The following is a 21,435-nucleotide window of genomic DNA, read 5'->3' as shown; positions in this document are numbered from 1 at the left end:
CACCTAGTGGGCATGCCCGTGGATCCTGGTGGGGTACATATGGCAGTCTGTCTCTATGTCTCCCTGTTTCTCACTTTAGAAAAATAGAAATATATATATCTTCCTAGTGGTGGCTAGAAGATGATGAAGAGACTATGCCATTAAGTGAAAGTGGGGCAGAAAATTGAGATGGACGGAAATACCAAAGGTAAACCTTGTTTTAGCCCCACAGTTGCTGAGTGATGGATTAAGATTGTCTAGCAACTGAACAGAAATTGACCACATCCTACTCTTAATTTGTAGTTTACCACAGGTTAGAGAATAAGAGGGTGTTGATAGTGTGTGTGCATGCGTTGATGTTCCTAAGATCTACTGTTGAATTCAGTTGACAACAAAACTTTCTTCCCTTCCTATTCTTTTCTCCCTTTCTGTTCTTATTCTAGGATATACAGTTAAATATTGGAACTATAGAAGAGACAAACAGAAGGTGGAGATAGGTGGAGAAAGGGCAGAATGTTAGTTCTACTATATAAATGAGAAATAGTGCTTTGCTCAGAGTAGGTTCTGAGATAGTTTGATAATGATGAATGATGATTTGATAATGATGAATGAATGAATGAATGAATGAAGTATGTAGGTCCCTAAGGTCTAGGACTGGAGGTTAAAGATTCAGAATGGGAGAATAGGTAGAATCATAGGTTTGGATATAGTGACTTATTTCAGAAGTGTTTCCAGGGTAATTGATAAGAAGCCAGGTAAGGGTATGATTTCAGACAGCATCCCACTGAGGGCAGCCTCAACTTGATTCCATAGGGGAGATCTGAAGTATACTTGATGCTTCAGAATTAGCCCAACCAAAAGCAAGAGAGCTTGGCTTTCATACACTTGCACTGGTTAGTCAATCGAAGGGTAAGGAACAGTGGGTAGATGTGGGGTGGTGGCGGTGGAGGTGGCAGGATAGAAATAAATTATCTGACACTCTTTGCTCTTGCCAGCCTAGATAATGCTGTTTCAGTGCCTGAAGTCCACCTGTGAAAAAGAGTCACTCACATGGCACATAGAAGCCAGGGGTGCAACACACAGCGTCCCAGGGATTCAAGAGGATCTGCACTGATCACTGACAGTGTCCTATTTCAGATAGCAATCGGCTTCAAGATTAAACCAAGACAGGGTTGTTCTCTCTTTGCTTTGTTGTATTACACGAGTCTGGTCATTTGCTGTATGTGTCACTGGGAATTGACAACACTCATATACACAAGAGAAGAAGAAAGATTTACCTTAAAAAATAAGAGATAATATTTACTTGGTGGGTACTACGGGCCAGGAACTTCTCGAAGCACTATACATTCATGATCTCTTTCAAGCTTATGCAAATGGGGTTTGTTGCTCATTTTATTATGAAGAAACTCAGGCTTAGAAAAGTTAAGTAACATGACCATGATAGCATTAGGCAATGGAGTCAAGATTCACAACCAGGTTACACATTTCATGTTTAAATAAGACAATACAATCTATTTTTAAGTATATTGACATAGTTAGTGAAGCAAGTTAGAAGCAGTTTTGCAACCATCCCTGTGAAATAGATGCAAATTTTTCCAAGTCTAAAGAGTTGAGTAATTTGACGAATGCAGTACAATGTGCATGCATTTAAACAATGTGTCTCTAGCCTGTCCAGGCCGTGGCGCAGTGGATTGAGCGTCGGACTGATGTGGAGGACCCAGGTTCGAGACCCCAAGGTTGCCAACTTAAACGCGGGCTCATCTGGTTTGAGCAAATGCTCACCAGCTGGGACCCAAGGTCACTGGCTCGAGCAAGGGGTCACTCGGTCTGCTGTAGCTCCCCGGTCAAGGCACATATGAGAAATCAATCAATGAACAACTAAGGAGCTGCAATGAAGAATTGATGTTTCTCATCTCTCTCCCTTCCTGTCTGTCTGTCCCTATCTGTTCCTCTCTCTGACTCTCTCTGTCTCTGCCACAAAAAAAAAAAAAAAAAAAAAAAATTAAAAATATAAAATAAAAAATGTGTCTCTAGGCATCAGTTTTCTTAGTTTCTCTCCTATATTATGTCTATTGAGTGAGTCAGTTTCAGAGACTGGATTCTTTGTCATCAGGAATATAGGATTTTTGGTCACATCTATATGCTATCTAGTGTAGGAAAGAGCAGTCTTTCAATATTAAAGTTTTGTGCTTAACTGACCTGTGGCAGCTCCACAGACCATCTGGCATGTTTATTGACTCCAGTGAATGTGACTGCCATTGAAAACCTCAGGCAATATTGTCTTCCCTTGCTGTGAAATAATTGTCTAGAGACAGGGAATCCTCCAGGTGGCTAGTTTAATGCTTCCAGAAGGCTTGGGGCTTTGATGAGTCCCTCAGAGGATTTCTGTAGTTTACCAACTGCCTTATTGGTCAAAGGATCTCTTTAGTCACACCCCCTTTGGAGTGGCAGCTCCAGGATTGCTGTGTTTGTGGTGGAATCATGAGGATGCTGCGTCTCTGCAATTCCAGATGAAACTCTCAAGTGCAGAGTGTTTCTCGTCTTTATAAACCCACGCTGGTATTTAGAATAGTTACTAACTTGTCTTTTTCACTCTTACAAGGTTCTATTAGTTTTTTGCATATACCTTTCTCCCTCACTCTCACAGTTCAGAGCCCTATATTTCACCGGACCATGCCAGGCCTGGGGGTAAAATGGTCAGAATTAGCTGGGCAAAGTTTGGCAAGCTCCTGCTTCCTAGGAAAGGGACATGCGCATCCCATAATCACCCCCTCAAAGTTTCCCCGGTTATTTCATGAGCTCCCAGGAGCAAACCCTTAAGTCTGCACAGCCTCTGTATGCCCCACACCCCCTACTCTAGCTCCCTTTGGTGCTGTTTACTACTGACAACGCCACTGCTTGTGCAGTCAGGGCCGGCACCTGTGCACCTTTATCAGGGTTGGATGACGCAGTCTCTGGTCGGACGTCACTGCCGTGGGTGCCGTGTTAGGGTCCTCGGGGTCTAGGGAGGCACTGCAAAGATGACTTTGCTCCCTGCCCTAGAATGCCTCTTTCCTTCTCCCTTCCTTTCTTAGATTACTCTTTGCAGACGGTGTAATAGGGCTGTTGTACTTAATGCTTTAGATAACTTACAGTAAAATAGTTATTTCAGGTGTTCCTTACAGTCGTGTCTAACTCCCCAGTTGGCTACCTGGGGATTGGAAGCTGACAAATGAGAGCTAAGCTGCAGTTTGCCCTCTCCATCTAAGCTTTGTTACTAGGACCAAGTTTACTTCTCTTACCAGTTGTTACTACAGGATAAGTATTTTTCCTCAGGAGATGCCCCAGCTGCTCACAGAAACACATTCCTGTCGGCCCACCTGGCAGCCTGGCAGACATGCTCAGATATGGGTGAATCCCTGAAGTGAACACAGACCTGAGACTCGGGCTAGAACATCTTTCCGTTACTACTCCCTCCCTTCCTCCCCTCCACCCTTTTTTATCTCTCTCCTTTAACACTGTGTGCCAGGCACTGCTCTAGGCACTTCAGATGGAGCAGTGATGAAGTATACAATGTCCCACCCTCCTGGCCACTCTAGACAGTGGCAAGTACTATGAACAGGAACTAGAATAGAGTGTTTGAGAGACAGTAACTAGGGGATACTTTACATGGTATTATTCAAAGGCCTTTCTGATGTGATAAACATCTGGCTGAGAACTGAATGACAAGAAAGAGCCAACTATACAAAAACCTGTCATCTAAGCATTCCGTGAAGAGAGAATAGCAGTACTTTTAGTTTTATTTATATTATATGTTTATTCTGCCTCTAGAGCTTCCATTACCCCAGAAACATGTCAGGAGTGGGATTTTACACTGAACCCACACCTGCTGGCTTCTTACACTCACCCAGAGATGATGTTGGAGCCCAAATGGACCGAGATCATAGGAGTGGCCCTGTCTCATGGAACCTCAGCTGTAGGGATCCTCTGCTGATCCGCTGTGAGCACAACCACATTTCCAAACTGCTGTGCACTGTGACAGGGCCTCCAGGCGTATGGTTTTCCGGGTTCCTAATCTAACTCCACAGGGAGAAGAGCCTTAGGGAAATCCCAGCCCAGGTGCGAATCCCAGGGAGGCAAAGACAGTGGGAAGCCCACATGCCCCGTTCTTAGGGAATTCCAGAGTCCACATAATTAAGCGCTAGAGCTGAAGAGTTGGGATTTCTCCAGCCACCACGGGGCATTTCTGCTAGAGCAGGAGCATGAGGCCTGTATTCCCTGAGATGGTCAAGGGACTCAAGGAGCTCTAGTGGCCCCGTGAGGGCATGATGGTCAGGGTCTCCCTTTCAACTCCTTGGAGGGGACACAGAGCACCACAAGCTGGCCTCCTCTCAGGCAGCCTCACTGCCTTCTCCTGGCCCCCCTTACCCCACCATGAGACTCTGCCATGTAGCATCCCTGTCCTTCCACACAGGCACCCCAACAGACAGAGGCCTGCTCACCATCTCCTCAACAGGCCTCTGGAGACCGCTTGTCATTTGGAGTCTTCCCGGTTTTATTCCTCCATTTTGTCTTTGCTTCTCTTCTTTTCCTCTCCATCTCTTCACTATATCACATGCAACCAATTCTTCAAGGCCTATGTGAAGACTCACCTCCTCTGGGTTGTCCCCCTGATTGCTATTGCTATCATTAATTTCTTCCTGCTTAATGCCCACAAGCACCTAGAACCTTACTCATAGACTCCTTGTGGTTCCTTTCCCTCCTCACTTTCTCCTCCTCTTCCACCTCTCCTTTCCCCTTTCTCCCTTCTCTTCCTCCCTCCCTTTCTTCTAAATAAGAATAAACTTATTCTTCTCAGGTCTTCTTTTTATTTTTTTAATTGAATTTTATTGAGGTGACACTGGTTAACATAATTATACTTGTTTTAGGTGCCCGATTCTACAACACATCTCTCTGTACATGGTATTGTATGTTCACCTCCCCAAGTCAAGCCTTCATCACCATTTACCCCACACACCCTCCTCTACCTCCCTCATTAACTCATTTTGGAAAAAAAAATATTACTAAATTTTGAATATATAACAATAACATTTTAAATGTATGTGAGGGGTATAAAATATTAACAATAATATGAAGACATGTACAATTCAGTGGTTTTTAATATATTCACCACTTTATAGAATCATCACCACTAATTCCAAAACATTTCCATCACTCTCAAAAGACATCCTTTACCTTCCAATTTTATCCTTTCCCTAACCTCTAGTTACCACTAATTGACTTTATGTCTCTATGTATTTACCTTTTCTGTACATTTTTTATAAATAGAAACATGGTGTGTGTGACCTTCTGTGTCTGGCTTGTTTTCCTTAGTATGTATATAATGCTTTTGAGTTTTGTCCATGTTGTAAATGCATCAGTACTTTTAACAAGTAATATCTCATTGTATGGATATTCCAGTATTTGAGTCTTTTACTAAATAAATTCTAGCATTTTAAATATTTGCAGATCTGGTCCCCCTCCTCCTTTTTTTGGTCTGCTGTGTTTCTGTGCTGCTGACTTTCTCAGCCATCTGACAGCATTTCTAACCCCAAATTACTTTAAATTTAATTTTCTGCTTCACATTTTTTAGATTGTCAACACAGAGCAATTAGGTGCCTAGCTACCCAGGAGGCAACTGTTCGAATTATGAATTCTCGGGGAAATTCCTTGATCCCTCTCTCCACCTCTGCCTTTAGGACAAATGTAACTCTTTTATGTAGCTCTTTTGAGGTTCCAGGTATACACAAAGGGCTCCTCTTCCACTGTGCATGTTGGAAAGGACCTGGACTTCCTCTTGTGCTGCCTCCCTCCCTGTGCAGCCTGCAGAACAGCAGTCCCAGGTCATCAGGGCACACGCAGGGGTACTTAGGGAAATGCTGATTTCGGTGCCGATTCCCTCCCAAGGTTTCTGTTTTCACTCAGCTTTTGGTTTTTCTGAATTCTATTCATTCTTGCCAAATTGGCAATGCATTTTAAAAAATATTAAACATTTTCTTTAATTTAGCATTTTTGATTGTTTTAGAAAAAGAGTGATTTTAGGACATTTAACTCAGCATGTTGTTAAAAATGGAGTTCTATCAAAATCTTTCTCTCTCTCTTTTTTTTTTTTTTGGTGAGAGGAGGGAAGACAGTGAGGCAGACTCCTGTATGCATTTTTACTGGGATCCACCTGGCAACCCCATCTGGGGCCAATGCTCAAGTCTAAAGCTATTTTTAGCACCTGAGGCTAATGCGCTCCAACGGAGCTATCCTCAGTGCCAGGAGCCATGCTGGAACCAACTAAGCTACTGGCTGCAGGGGGAAAGAGGAAGAAAAGGGGGAGAGGGAGGGAAGGAGAAACAGATGGTCGTTTCTCTTGTGTGCCCTGACCAGGAATCGAACCTGGGACCTCCATATGCTGGGCCAACATTCTATCCACTGAGCCATCAGCCAGGGCCAATGAAATATTTTTTATTTGCTGATCTGAAACCATGTTTCCTTCTAGAGGAATAGTTTCTAATTTTTTGAAGTTTTTCTTAAATTGTAAACTTAATATATTTTGCATTCACTCACGCATTAAATAATTATTTAATACTGAAGGTATACTGGCCTCTTTACTAGGCACTGGAGATACGTGAATGAATGAAGTGGCCACAGTCCTTTTGTTTAGGGAATTTATACATACAAATATATAATTCTACAAAGAATTTGGTAACTGACTGAAGAACTCTTATAAGCCCAAGGTTCAATGTGATTTGTTTTCAGTGCAGTATTAGGTTAAAATAATTATTATTTTAGGAGAAAAATATAATTGGAATCATTTCAGAGATTTACTCAGGCTCTATAGAAAGTGGCAAATATCTTCATGGTATTATTTCTAATGCACTATAAATCTTCTTTAAGAATTGTCTTTTGTTATCTCTCACTCTCTATATCTTTCATACACTTAGGAAGAAGCTTAAAAACAAAACTTTACCTTGCCTTCCATTCATTCTATGTGTGTTCTCAAAGTTTCCCCAGTATCCATCTGAAATGGCTTCTCATTGTATATCACAGCTCTTCATGATAAGGCCTTAGAGCCACCTTGTACTGCCTTGCGAGAGTCAACTGTTAACTTTCCAGAGATTTTAAATATAGTCTTTATTAAAAATTAAGTCATATAAATGTACAATTACATACATTACATTAAAAACAGATAATACCCAAAACTCATCACCACCTGCATTTTACTATTGCCTAGGAGGTTATATGTATGATAGAAATACCATATATAATAGCATGTTACTGAGCATCTCTTACCATCAGTGACGTCTGATTGGTAGCTGCAAACTGGCCTTGCTTGCAGTATTTAATCTAAAGAAGTTGGCAAATGCTATGAATCAAGGCCTTCCTTGCCTGAAAACTAGTTGTTGAACATTTATCTACACATCCCTGGCTAAGAGGCAACTGGATAAATGGGTCTGAGCTCAGAGACAGATCTGGGCTGTAGGTACTGTTGTGGAAGCACAGATGTGGGGCAGCTTCATGCACTGGTCGCAGCTTCCCACACATAGAAGGACAGGTGCTAGGTTTAATGCTCTGCTGTTGCCATCTTAAAATTCTTGTTTCAAATAAGGAACTGTGTGTTTTCATTTTGCTCTGGGCTAGCCTAGGTGGTAGGGAGTTTGGACTGTTTGGAGTGTTGCTTGATTTACTACCTTCTACTCCTCAGAACAGGTATTCTGCCTCATTCACCTGCTTGGTAGCACTTTTACAGATCTCTTCTCCAGCTGATCCATCCAGCGTGTATACTCTTCACAACCAGCTCACAAAATTTCCTTCTTCTATTTTCTATCTGTAATGTGCCCTTCTATTTTCTCTTCTTTAGAAAACTGTTAACTTTCAAGGCATTCATATGCTAAGTTTAATAAACACGTTTATCCCCAGATGGCAATGTCCCCTACACTCACCTCTCAGTTTGGGATTACATGGTGGTTAGGGTAGTTCTGGAATCAGAGGACTGGGTGGAATTTTTCCTGTGACCTAAGGTAAGTTTCTTTGGTTTTTCTATACCTCCGTGTTTTAATTTCATAGCCAGGAATATTACTGATTTACTGAGATTAGTCTGACTAGCCATAAAAAAGAACTAAATAAGAATGTACTAACAAAGTAAGCTTATAAAAGATTTTCTGTAAAATGTGAAATCCAGTTTATTGCTCTTCTAACCATGATTCCATATTACTAGTTTAGTAATCACAATCATGTATTCTGTAACAAATCACTGCTATAAAACCAACCCTGCTCTTTTACCTATGGGCAAGTTCTTGTTACAGTTAAAAGGCCTGTTCCCCTCGACTGCGTCACATCAGGGGTTAATATCTGAGCGAGAGGAATAAGCACAAGCGGGAGCTGCACCTGGGGCCCTGCCCTCTTCTACTGCTGCCACCATGCTGAGGTTTGCAGTCTGGATTCTCACTCAAGGCCAAAAGGACAACCCAACTGTGGGAATCTGTCACTTGCTACATGAAACAAGAACCCTAATTTATTACAAGAACCCTAGCTTCAGTTCCTGTGACAACCAAGGGAATGCATTCAGACATGCCAGCTCTGAGGGATGGGTATCCTTCAATCTGTTACCTGAACATGCTGAGCTAGCTTGCACTAGCACCCTCTACTTCAGCAAAGAACTCCTGATCCCTACTTTTGATGCCTTTGTTTTATTTCCCCTCCTCCCTTCTTATAAATATCCCTGCCTGAACCAAAAGGGGAAGAAGGTTTTTTGAGAACAGGAATCCCCTATCTTCTCAGTGGCTGGCACTTGAATAAACTTCTTTCCTTCTCATCAGCACCTGTGCCATGTAGTTGATTTTCATGGTGACGGGCAGCTGGGCCTGCGGGTCATTTATCCCATTTCAGTTTGAAAAAAGAATATTTACCTCTTTAGATAATCAAGAATATTAAATTAGATAATCTATGGAAAGTGCCTAACAATGTCTGGTACATAGTAAGTGTTTAATGGTAGTTATTATAAAGATTATTTTATTCATATATGGTGAATTAGGAACAGCCAATAATTAAATTTGCTCATGACATTTAGTAGCAAGGTCTTAGGAGAGATAAATGGAACACTGGCATGGATGTGCTGAAAGGTTTCAATTTTTTAAAAAAAGAATTTTTATAATCCCACAATATGTTTGTCCCAGAATGGACTGGACAAATCACCTCTTCATAGTCTCAAAGTCCCTTTCCTCTATCTTGTCCACACACTGATCTGGTCTACACAAACGACACGGATGTGGGCTCTTGGGCACAGACAGCTTACAGCTATGCAACCTTCTAGAAGTAGTGAAAAAGCCTTTTCTCGGCATAGCTAGGCATGTGATGGGCACTCAGCATACTGCAGGTTATTCTGTTTGCTGCTGTTTAACCAACCAACTCCTACCTAGCACAGTGCCTGGCACAGTTGGCGCCCATTTATAGGATGCCCCTAGGCTTCCTTCCCTTCAGTCTTCCAATCTCGCTGCCTCTTTCGCGCCTCTGCCCCAGGCGGCAGTAAAGCCCAAGGCCTCAGGGACGCTTCAGGCCCAGTTCGAGAACCCTGTTATCAGTGCGGTTGCAGTTGCTATGGAAACGGCAGGAACTAACAGCTAGGGTCCCAGCGGGCTGAGCTGGGCCCTAGCAGGCGGCGGCAGCCGAAGGAGCATCGTGAGCGACGTGACCCGAGACTCTGCCCCGATCGGTGCCCCTTCCCCACGGTCCCCGAGCGTGGGTAGGGACCCCCCCCCCCCCCCCCCCCCCCCCACACACACACACACAGTCCTGTCCCGGCTCCCCTGCGCGCGCCGCTCGTGGCGTTCAGACAGTGCTCCTGGGAGCTTCGCCAGGGGGCGCCCGCGGCGGTGGGGAGGGCGGAGGAGGGGGTGGTACTGAACGCTCCAGTTTCCTCTGTCTCTCAACACGCCTTTGGCCTTCCGCAAACAAAAATCCGGGTAATTGCTTTGATTTGAGAGCAAGCAGGGGATTGAGAAGTGAGGGAGCAAGGAGAGAATAGAAAATTAAACCGTTGGCAAAGAATCACGCAAACGTGATGCGAGAAATTGAGTTACATCTTCTTTATAACGTGCAGCGCGCGCGCGGACGTGTGTCCCCATCTCTCGTCCCGCGCCCACGCGGCTGTAGTCCCAGGGCCACACCTAGGCTCGGCAGGGCGCGTGAGAACAGGTGCGGCGCCAGGGCGGCCGCCAATGGGCCGCGCCGGCCGTGAAGTACTGGACTGGACTGTGTGCGCTGAGCGCCGCGGGTGCGGGGTCTCGCCGGGCGCACGCCGGCGTTTGGCCGTTGCTCGCTTGGACCGGGTCTGTCTGTTTTCCGTCCTTTCAGCCTGTGACCGACGTGGGTGGTGAGGCCTCGGGGCAGCGGGATCCCCTGAGCGCTAGCCGGCACCGGCGGCGGGAGAATGAGCGGCACAGGCGCCAGGGCTGCCCCCCCGCGCCCAGCCTGTGGTCAAGAGCGTGCTGGTATACCGCAACGGGGACCCCTTCTTCTTGGGGCGCCGCGTTATCATCCACGAGAAGAAGGTGTCCACCTTCGACATCTTCCTGAAGGAGGTGACGGGCGGCGTCCAGGCGCCCTTTGGGGCCGTCAGGAATCTGTACACCCCCCGGACCGGGCACCGCATCTGTAAACTAGACCAGATCCAGAGCCGGGCAACTACGTGGCCCGGGGCCAGGAAGCCTTCAAGAAACTCAAGTGAGTCGGTCTGTCCCACCGCTCACCGTTTCTGGGTGCGCGAAGGTTTCCGGTTGGCAACAGGAAAGGAATGACACGGTTCCCCCGCCTCACCCAAATCTCGGTGCGTCGAGGGGCTGCGACTGTGCGGGCTGGTGCCTCTCAAAGCTCCCGCTGCAGTTGAGGTTGGAGGCAGAAAGCGTCACTGGAGAAGGAATTTCACTTGGGTAGCAGAAGGAACAATCTTAAAATTTATGTGTAAGGAACAGGAATCCTTTCTAAAAGTGACCAAACTGGTATTTTAGCATTTTCTTTCTTTTCTTTCTTCTTTATATTGGAACCCATCTTTTTAGTTAAAATCATTTTGAAATAGTGGATACTATAGAATTACCAGGGGAGAAAATTGCTCTCTGCACCCCCCACTTTAAATTCTTTCAACCTTCATTCCAAGTGAAGGGCCACGCCCCTCCACCTGCATGTTTATGCTATTGCGATAAAGCTTGGAAAAGTTCATTGGCTTACTGTATTTGTCTACATGTCTGTCTCTAAGTGCCTGGTGGCTAGACCCTCGAGGACAGAAGTCATCATTGCTGCCTATCCCCGGGTCCTGGCAAGGAGCTCACTCAGTGAATTGGCACATTGAGTTTTGGTCTGTGAGGGGAGCAAAGATGACCAAGGCACGACTCTTTGTCTTTCTTTGGGAGTTTACAATCTGACAGGAGAAAGACTACATGCACACCAAGATTTTAATGTAGAGTACAAAGGAATAAGTGCAATTAGAAAAACAAAGTGACATGGGAGTTCAGAGTTGAGAGAGATTACCTCTGGTGTGGGTGGGTGTTGTAGGACAGGTAGAGTCTAACATTCCATAGGTGTTTTCTTTTTTACAGCTTTATGGAGATATAGTTCACGTTATATAAACCTCACCCATTTCAGTGGGTCTTAAGTGTATTCACGGAGTTGTGCAACCATCACCACGAACTAATGTTAGAACTTTTCTGTCACTCCAAAAAGAAACCCTGTACCTCCTAATATCTCTTTTCTCCCCATCCTTTGGTAACAACTAATTTATTGTGCGTCTCTATGGATTTGTCTGTTCTGGATATTTCATATAAATGGACTCATACAAGATGTAGCTTTTTATGTTTCTGTATTATTTCACGTCACATAATGTTTTCATGGCTTATTCATGTTGTAGTATGTATCAGTACTTCATTTTTTTTATCACTGAATAGTATTCCATGGTGTGAATATACCACATTGTATTTATCCATTAATCAGTTGATGATTATTTGGATTGTTTCACATTTGGCTATTAAGAATAATGCTTCTTTGAACAATCATGTACAAGTTTTCTCATTTCTTCTGGGTATATACCTAGGAGTAGAATGGCTGAATGTATGGAAACTCTACATTCCATTGTTTTTAATATAACATTTTAATTAGAACTCAGCTTGAGTGTCAGATTAACAACAACAAAAATTTTTACCACAAAAATAAGTGCTTGTGAATTCGGATTTTAACTGTATAGAAATATTTTCCTGCCTATCACTAAAGCTGTATGTCATCCGTCCTTTCATAAGTTGAAATTGAGTCCTAGGTGTTCTGCCAGACATTTTTTTTTTTTGGTGGGAAGTGAGGGATACATTTGGATTTAGTTTTTCCTCCCCTGAAACTTCCTTTAGTATTGTTTGTTTCACTTGGTAGAAAAGAACTAAATGAAACTATATACTTCAGAGAAACTTAGAACTTATCACTGAAAATCAGGAGAGGTGAGACTGAGCTATGATTGTTAGCTCCTTGGGCAAGCCACTTGACTCAGCTGGTCAGTTTCCTAATACAGAAAAGGAACATAATCATTTCAGCCTCACAAGGTTGTGGTAAAAAGTAAATGAAAAAAAAAGAGGATTCGATTCCCGGCCAGGGCACACAGGAGAAGCGCCCATTTGCTTCTCCACCCCTCCGCCGCGCTTTCCTCTCTGTCTCTCTTTTCCCCTCCTGCAGCCAAGGCTCCATTGGAGCAAAGATGGCCCGGGCGCTGGGGATGGCTCCTTGGCCTCTGCCCCAGGCGCTAGAGTGGCTCTGGTCGCAATATGGCGACGCCCAGGATGGGCAGAGCATCGCCCCCTGGTGGACAGAGCGCCGCCCCATGGTGGGCGTGCCGGGTGGATCCCAGTCGGGCGCATGCGGGAGTCTGTCTGACTGTCTCTCCCTGTTTCCAGCTTCAGAAAAATGAAAGAAAAAAAAAAAAAGAGGAAATTCTATGAATGTGAATGTTTTGTAAACATGAAAATGTTACATAAATGTAAAACATCACTATGTCCAGTTCCTTTTATCATATAGCTTGTTTCCTTTTTATTATATAGCTTCCCAATAAAGCAGTTTCATGGGAATGGAAATCTGCTTCAGAATCTACTAACAGCTCAAAATTATATACTCACTTTAGTAATTCATATTCTCTTTTGTTTATTTGGCACTTCCAGTTCAAAAGATAAAATCAGGTACAATTTCAAACCAAAGAGAAGGTGCTCTTCGAAATTACTCTTTATATATGAGATTTGCATGGTTAGTTTTGCTTTTAATTCACACACACACACACACACACCAAAAAAACCCTCACCTTGTTATAACAGTGTCTGTGGTTAGTTTTCCATACTGACAGAGAAATAGCTTATTTATTTGTGCGAAAGTAGTAGTATCTATGGTTATACTGAGGAAAGCCAAGAAGATTTAAATGCTTGATATATTTGAATCTTAGCAGTTGTAAATTTATATAACAAATGAATCACCTGGCAGAATAAAAGAAAGTCCAAAAGATATCAAGGGTAATTCTGTTATTTAGAGCCTAAATGATGCTGGAAATGATAGCAATGGTGAAAAAGTATTTTTCAAATGAAAATGACAACTTTCTTCTTGAATTCTTTTACTCACATTTTTTCTAGTATGTTTGAAACCATAATGAAACTTTGGGTAGCTATTTAACCTGTTATGAAAAAGAATTCTAGAGAGTGTTATTTTCCCTGTGCATTTTTGGAAGAGGATTCTACAAGATTAATCTTGTAGATCTAAGATCATTTTCCTTAAAATGACAGAACTTTTTAGTTGTTTTTTTTTTTATGTCAGAAATCAGTCCTTGCAGATTTGCAGAAGAGCCATTTATTGCTAAACAGAGCATTTGCCCTGCCTTATATAAACACTGTTATGTGAGGGAAATATATGGTAATTTCCAGAGGTTTGGATCTACTAAAGCATTCTATCCAAAAAAACAAACAACAATGATCTAACATAGCCAAAATTATTTCAAATATAAACTTTTTTTTTTCTGGTAACTGAGCAATTATGGTTGAGGTAGAGAATCTACCTATTTTCTATCTAAGGTTATAAATTAGATGCTAGATGTATACTTATTTTTATACTAGAGCATTTATTTAGCACCTTCTATGTGTGAAGCACAGTGGTACCAGATCACAGTGATGAACTGATAGCTTGAGGTTGACACAGGTATAAAATTTTTAGGTTGTGCTTATGCTAAAGTTGAAGAAGGATCACTAGTTAATATCTGTAGCATGTTGTAATGGAATAATAGGGGTCTCCAAAAATTAGCTAGTCCACCCATCTGCCTCAGTTGAACTAAACCATTCCACATGGCTAAGCATTTCTCTATCATTAGAAATTGCTGTCATAGGAAAGATTTCTTTTTTTTTTCCCACAAAAATTTTATTGACATAGTTCAAAATATAATTATAATAATTGAGTAAATTTTTTTATAATAGAAGTCTAATAATGAGGAAAATTGAATTCTTTTTTGGGGGAGACATTTCACTTAATTGTAGTTCAAAGTTAATGTTCTCTATCATTAAATTGATTGTAAATGTTAACTCATTAAGCCATTCTTATTTCACAGGCAGTGAGCTGGATTTGGATCACAGGCCATACTGTGCTAACCCCTGTTATAAACAATGACATTTAAAAGTCAGTTTTTTCTTTTTTTTTTTTTTTTAATTATAATTTTATTTTTTTAATGGGGCGACATCAATAAATCAGGTTACATATATTCAAAGATCAACAAGTCCAGGTTATCTTGTCTTTCAATTATGTTGCATACCCATCACCCAAAGACAGATTGTCCTCTATCACCTTCTATCTTGTTTTCTTTGTGCCCCTCCCCCTCCCCCTTTCCCTCTCCCTCCCCCCCCCCCTAACCACCACACTCTTATCAATGTCTCTTAGTTTCACTTTTATGTCCCACCTACGTATGGAATAATGCAGTTCCTGTTTTTTTCTGATTTACTTATTTCACTTCGTATAATGTTATCAAGATACCACCATTTTGCTGTAAATGATCCGATGTCATCATTTCTTATGGCTGAGTAGTATTCCATAGTGTATATGTGCCACATCTTCTTTATCCAGTCGTCTATTGACGGGCTTTTTGGTTGTTTCCATGTCCTGGCCACTGTGAACAATGCTGCAATGAACATGGGGCTGCATGTGTCTTTACGTATCAATGTTTCTGAGTTTTGGGGGTATATACCCAGTAGAGGGATTGCTGGGTCATAAGGTAGTTCTATTTTCAGTTTTTTGAGGAACCACCATACTTTCTTCCATAATGGTTGTACTACTTCACATTCCCACCAACAGTGTATGAGGGTTCCTTTTTCTCCACAGCCTCTCCAACATTTGCTATTACCTGTCTTGTTAATAATAGCCAATCTAACAGGTGTGAGGTGGTATCTCATTGCAGTTTTGATTTGCATTTCTCTAATAACTAAAGAAGATGAGCATCAAAAAGTCAGTTTTTTCATTAGGCTTTGTTAAATGTCTTCTTTGATAAGTTTCAGTTCTATTGCATACATTATTTGAATGAACCGATGGCAATCCACAACTTGCAAAACACCAATATGTGTGCGCGTGTGTGTGTGTGTGTGTGTGTGTGTGTGTGTGTGTGTGATGGGTGGTTTATTCTTCATTGTCAGTTGTATTTTGGGATGTATCTGGGGTAGCAACACTATTACAATGAAGCATTTTGTCTATTCCTATTAACAGATCAGAGAAGTGAAACGGGAAACTAGACTTGGCAGGTCCAAATTTGGTCTGTTGGAGTATGTATTTGAATGACTTTATTCTATAGGAAAGATTTCTGAGCCTTTCATGGTTGTGAGTTTCAGTTGATAGTTGCTAATGCATACTATCAGTACTTTTTTTTTTTTTTGTATTTTTCTGAAGCTGGAAACGGGGAGAGACAGTCAGACAGACTCCCGCATGCGCCCGACCGGGATCCACCCGGCACGCCCACCAGGGGCGATGCTCTGCCCCTCCGGGGCGTCGCTCTGCAGCGACCAGAGCCACTCTAGCGCCTGGGGCAGAGGCCAAGGAGCCATCCCCAGCGCCCGGGCTATCTTTGCTTCAATGGAGCCTTGGCTGCGGGAGGGGAAGAGAGAGACAGAGAGGAAGGAGGGGGGGCGGGGGGGCGGAGAAGCAAATGGGAGCTTCTCCTATGTGCCCTGGCCGGGAATCGAACCCGGGTCCCCCACACGCCAGGCCGACGCTCTACCGCTGAGCCAACCGGCCAGGGCCTATCAGTACTTTTATTAAACCTGAAATCTGATTAATGAAACTGTTAAGCAGCTTTATACACAAACCACTCTTTATATCTAAACTGACAGGCCCTGGCCGGTTGGCTCAGTGGTAGAGCGTCGGCCTGGCGTGTAGAAGTCCCTAGTTCGATTCCCGGCCAGGGCACACAAGAGAAGCTCCCATTTGCTTCTCCACCCTTCCCCCTCTCCTTCCTCTCTGTCTCTCTCTTCCCCTCCCGCAGCCGAGGCTCCATTGGAGCAAGGATGGCCCGGGCGCTGGGGATGGCTCCTTGGCCTCTGCCCCAGGCGCTAGAGTGGCTCTGGTTGCGGCAGAGCGACGCCCCGGAGGGGCAGAGTGTTGCCCCCTGGTGGGCGTGCTGGGTGGATCCCGGTCGGGCGCATGCGGGAGTCTGTCTGACTGTCTCTCCCGGTTTCTAGCATCAGAAAAATACAAAAATAATAATAATAATAATAATAATAAAAATAAATAAATAAACTGACATAAGAATGAGAGATACCATACACAGTATATATAGCAAGTAGCTAACCATTGTAAGGGAAAGTGTTCCCCAGTAGAAGTATGCATTTCTAAGACTTCAGTTTCATTGAAGTTTAGAACAGACCTATGTCAGCACTGGTTGGTGGTGCTGAAATTGCTTTGATTAGTAACTATTGATTTTAGCTTTAGGCTTAGGTATATATTTCTATGGCTTGTTTTACTATTTAACAATTTTTAAAAAGAAATTTATACAACTGACTCAAATGCAATAAAAGAAACACTCGTTATTTGTTTGTTTTTCTCTCCCAGTTACTTGGACATAGGAGAAATCAAGAGGAGACCAATGGAAGTTAATACAGAGGTAAAACAAGTAACATTTTGAAGGCGCAAGTAAATAATAGTGGCAATTTTGTGCTTCTTGGGCTGTGTTTAGAGTGTTACATGATGTTCTACTTATAACAGATGACTTGTCTAATGTTAATAGATGGAACACTATGTGTTTTAAGGCAAAGACAACTTTTTCTTTGGAGCATTATCAGAAAGGAAGAGACTGAGTAATTATCCTAAACAAATATGTATTGATACTAAAATGTAGGATTAGACACAACATGTTGTTATTTTCCCATTTTCTAGTTTTATGTTTGCCGGTTGAAATCCATAGAAATTTTCCCTGCCAAATGGGAAGAGATTCTGAGGACCATTATACCAGTCTTTACCCAAACTACACCCCTGTTCTCATTGCTTCTGACGGCCCTGTGTCTGAAATAACTGTGATCACCCTGGCTGCCCCAAGGACCCTGTTGGACTTTCCATGATGTCAGGAAAACACTTCCTATTTTAACTTGCATTAAAGTTCACTGGAGCACATTAACTTGCATTAAAGTTCACTGGAGCACAATCATTGAAAGCTTGAGTGAAGATTGGAAATGAGTCTTGTGAAATATTCAGAACACTACTTTCTATACAGCTTCTGAACCCCTAATCACGCCCTGGTAGGCAAACTGCAGCTCACGAGCCACATGCAGCTCTTTGGACCCTTGCGTATGGCTCTTCCCCAAAATACCACGTGCAGGCGCTACCTCGATAAGGAATGTATCTACCTATATAGTTTAAGTTTAAAAATTTTGACTCTCAAAAGAAGTTTCAATCGTTGTACTGTTGATATTTGGCTCTGTTGACTAATGAGTTTGCTGACGAAAGCCCTAGTGGAATTTTCAGATATTGTGTAAGACGTATTCTTTAGTTTGTGGTTGAAATCTATACTGCTCACAAAAATTAGGGGATATTTTATTGCTTCATATTCATTTTGAAATATCCCCTAATTTTTGTAAGCAGTATAGATTAAAACAAAGTTGTTTTTGTTTTGTTTTTTGTTTGTTTGTTTATTAAGCAGCAGTTTTAAGTATCCCAGTGAAAGAGGGAAAATTATAGTTAAACCCAGACTGGAACTCTGTTCACCAGACCAGACATCCCCTTTTCCCATTTTGATTCCACATGCCATGTGCTTCCACGGCTTGTGCCCTGCCAGGGGATAAGGGGCTGATGGGAAAAGGAGGTTCTTCTCATTCGTAGTGCAGAGCCCCAGAGAGAAGCCTCAGCTCTCGCCTTTTCCTTTCACCTTGTGTTTATACCAAACAGGACCAAGTAGGTCTCTCTAGGAAAACAAAAGACAAAAAACATGTAAATAAACATGTAAATAAAAATTCTAATTCTGTATATTTGAAGAATGTGAGGTTAATTTCATTACTCAAATAATTTGTGGAAAAGGTGGTAATCCCAGACATTGTTTAAAATAGTTAATATTATTGTAAGTTAGGTTTTCGATGTGAATCAGAGTGCTTGTTAGTGAAAGTGATAAGCTTCTGAGCTTCAAATAAACAAAGGTATATGGTTTTTATGTTGTGCTTATGTTACAGCTGAAGAGTGAGAGTAAAAAAAAAAAAGGACAGATTAGTGAATTAATTCTAGATATAATTTTGCTTGAAGGATATACAACTGTTTGAAGTAGGGGACCTTGCATGAAATTGGTGACTACCTGAATTTCTGCAATAGGATATGAGATATGACTTTCTCCCCAAAATGCAGGCATATATTTACTCTGATTCCTGTGTTCTTAGTGAAGAGATTGTGCCTGGCAAAGAGCAGCAGGTGTGCAGTAAATTTTTCGAATATATTACCTTTTTTTTTAAAGATTATGTTTAACAATGGAAACATTCACAGACACTAAGGTTAATGTAACTTGCTGAATGCTCTTCTACTTTGGGGTAATAGCTATTGTTTTCTCTTTACTTTGGGCCTATGTGTCAACCACAGAGACAGCTTCTGATTTATGAACATACATCTGATAGTGAAAAACCCACCCCTTATCTGCAGCTAGAAAACTGTATCTCTTCCACTTTTGGTTTTTACTGTAATCCTCTCCCATTCTCCTTTCCTCTTACTGCACAGACACTGTTGTAGCCTTTCATTTCTTCTTAGTCCTTCCCCATAAAGCCTTTCAAAGGGGAGAAAGAGAAAGAAGTAGAAGAAACTTGGGGATGCAGGGGAAATGAGAAGAGGTGGTGGGGAACTGCTGGCTCTTCAGCCCCACGCTCCCACTAGCTGCCCCTTCCCCAGGCCCTCTCCTCCGCGCCTGCCCAAACTTGCTCCCGGTCTGGACGAGCAGTGTGTTCACTTCCCTCACTTTGCATTTTGCATTCCCAGTCCTGATGTTCCACACACAGACTCTGCTCCCAAAGCCCATCCCATGGACACATTCGGAGCCTGCTTGAGCAAGAAGAGCCTCACCTTTCATTGCCAGAAAGGGAGAATTTTGGGTTCCTGGCATCTGAAAAAAGGAATGCTGAATGCATTTTCCCATAGAGATACCATTGTAACTATTATCACTGCTGTTTTAGGTAGATCACAAGTTAGAAAGGCTTTTGTGGGCTGCTCCCAGAAACTGTCTATGTGTAATTCTTACTGAGGAAAAATACCTCTCTCTTTTCTATGACTTATTTATAATCCGACTTTTAGAACTCAGTAAAATTTTAAGTTAGAGGAATATCTATATTTAAAATTTGTAAATAGACTTGGTCAATACTAGACTTCCATAAAATTTGTAGATTCTGTTTTGGGTTTTTTTTTAGGTTTAAAAAAAATTTTTTTAAGACAGTGTGCCGGGGTCCAGGCCCGGGGGGAATCCAGGGGTCCCACAGGAAGAGACGGCGTGGGCACGAATCTAGTGAGAGAGCCGAATTCTTTTCTTTCTCTTTATTCTCTAGTTAGCATTTACTGCCAGGCATCTCCACCAAATGCTAGTATAGCTTCCTTTTTATACACACACACTGAGTTACAATTACATGGTGTTAATCATTGCTTTTGTTTTACTATGGTTACACATTTTTAGATAACAGTTAATTTATATCTATAAATTACAAACCAGGTAGCAAATCATTCAAAGTACAACTATAAAATAACTTGAATAGCGATAACAACATTGGTAAAAGCTTTTAAAGGATTAGTACTAACAATTAACTCAACTTTACTGTTGTTGTGAGTCAAGGGGCAGAGAGAGATTAGCAGACAAAATCATTAAGGACTAACAAAGGACCATCGCTTGCTCAGGTAGATGGCCTTGAGTTTATGCAGTGTCCTACTTTTTCTCACAAGATTTTAAAAGGCTTGCCTATAAAGAAATTGACATAACATTAAGAATAGCTTTCAGGAGACAAGATGGCGCTGGAGTAGGTAGACATACCAGCATCTACCTCCCAGAACCAAAGTGGATTACAAACTAATTTTATGAACTATCATCTGAAAAAACCAACTTTGGATTAAACTAAGAGGACTCTTCAACCAAGGAACACTGAAGAAGCCACACCGAGACTGGTAGGAAAAGCGGAAACGCGGAAACGCGGAGAGGGCTGCCCAGCTCCTCGGAGCAAACGGCAGCAGGGAGAGACTCGCGTGGTGAGAAGTGAGTTTAGCAGAGGGGAAAGAGTCCTGAGCCTCAGGAACAAAGCCCCAGCCTGCAGCCCCAGAGCCCAGAAGAGGCATAAGGACAGTATTTAGCTGGAAACAAGTCAGGATACTGTTTGTGAGAGAGTCTGATTTCTCAGACCCAGGATCCTTCTTAAAGGGCCTGACCAGAACATCTCTCTCAAAAACAATCACCTGGGGCTCCTGGGGACAGGGGGAGAGAGGAGAGGACCACAGTAACAGGAAGAGAGTGTAATCTAGGAGGCATAGGGAGAAACATTTTGGGAGATAGCCACCCTAACCCCTGGGACGAGTCACTCCCCAAAGCTGAAGTGAATATTTCCCCCGGAAACAGCAATACCAGCAAAGGGAAGCAGGAGAGCAGCCAAACAAGCTCCCCCGCGGCATTCAGAGCAGAGTCACATAGAAGGAGGGAGCTTTCGGGTCTACAGTAGTGAGTCTTAGGGTCCGAGCTGTAACGCCACCACCCACATGGCTGAGGGCGCACCGGAGAGCGGGCGGCAGCGGGAGACAAAAGCGTGGTTCTGCTGGCAGGGGCGAAAGCCGGCTGGCCACCAGTGGGCTCAGGTGTGAGCTCAATCTTGCCCGGCTGGGGAGAAGGGGGCGTGCAAAAGCGGTCAAGCTCAGCTGCCAGCAGCCTGTAATCCAGCCTCCGGGAGAAGGGCTGGAACCCTGGAAAGGGTGGAGACCAGC

At 42.8% G+C, this 21,435-nt stretch overlaps 1 pseudogene; it reads left to right on the top strand.

The window, feature by feature from the left end:
• The first annotated feature begins 9,982 nt into the window (after positions 1–9,982).
• Positions 9,983–21,435, top strand: part of LOC136398350 (doublecortin domain-containing protein 2-like) — a 151,559-nt pseudogene continuing 140,106 nt past the window's right edge.

This window comes from Saccopteryx leptura, chromosome 3 (genome assembly GCF_036850995.1).
Source record: "Saccopteryx leptura isolate mSacLep1 chromosome 3, mSacLep1_pri_phased_curated, whole genome shotgun sequence".
Lineage (NCBI taxonomy): Eukaryota > Metazoa > Chordata > Mammalia > Chiroptera > Emballonuridae > Saccopteryx > Saccopteryx leptura.
Note: the sequence above shows the minus strand (reverse complement) of the source record. Positions and strands in the feature narration are given on the sequence as shown.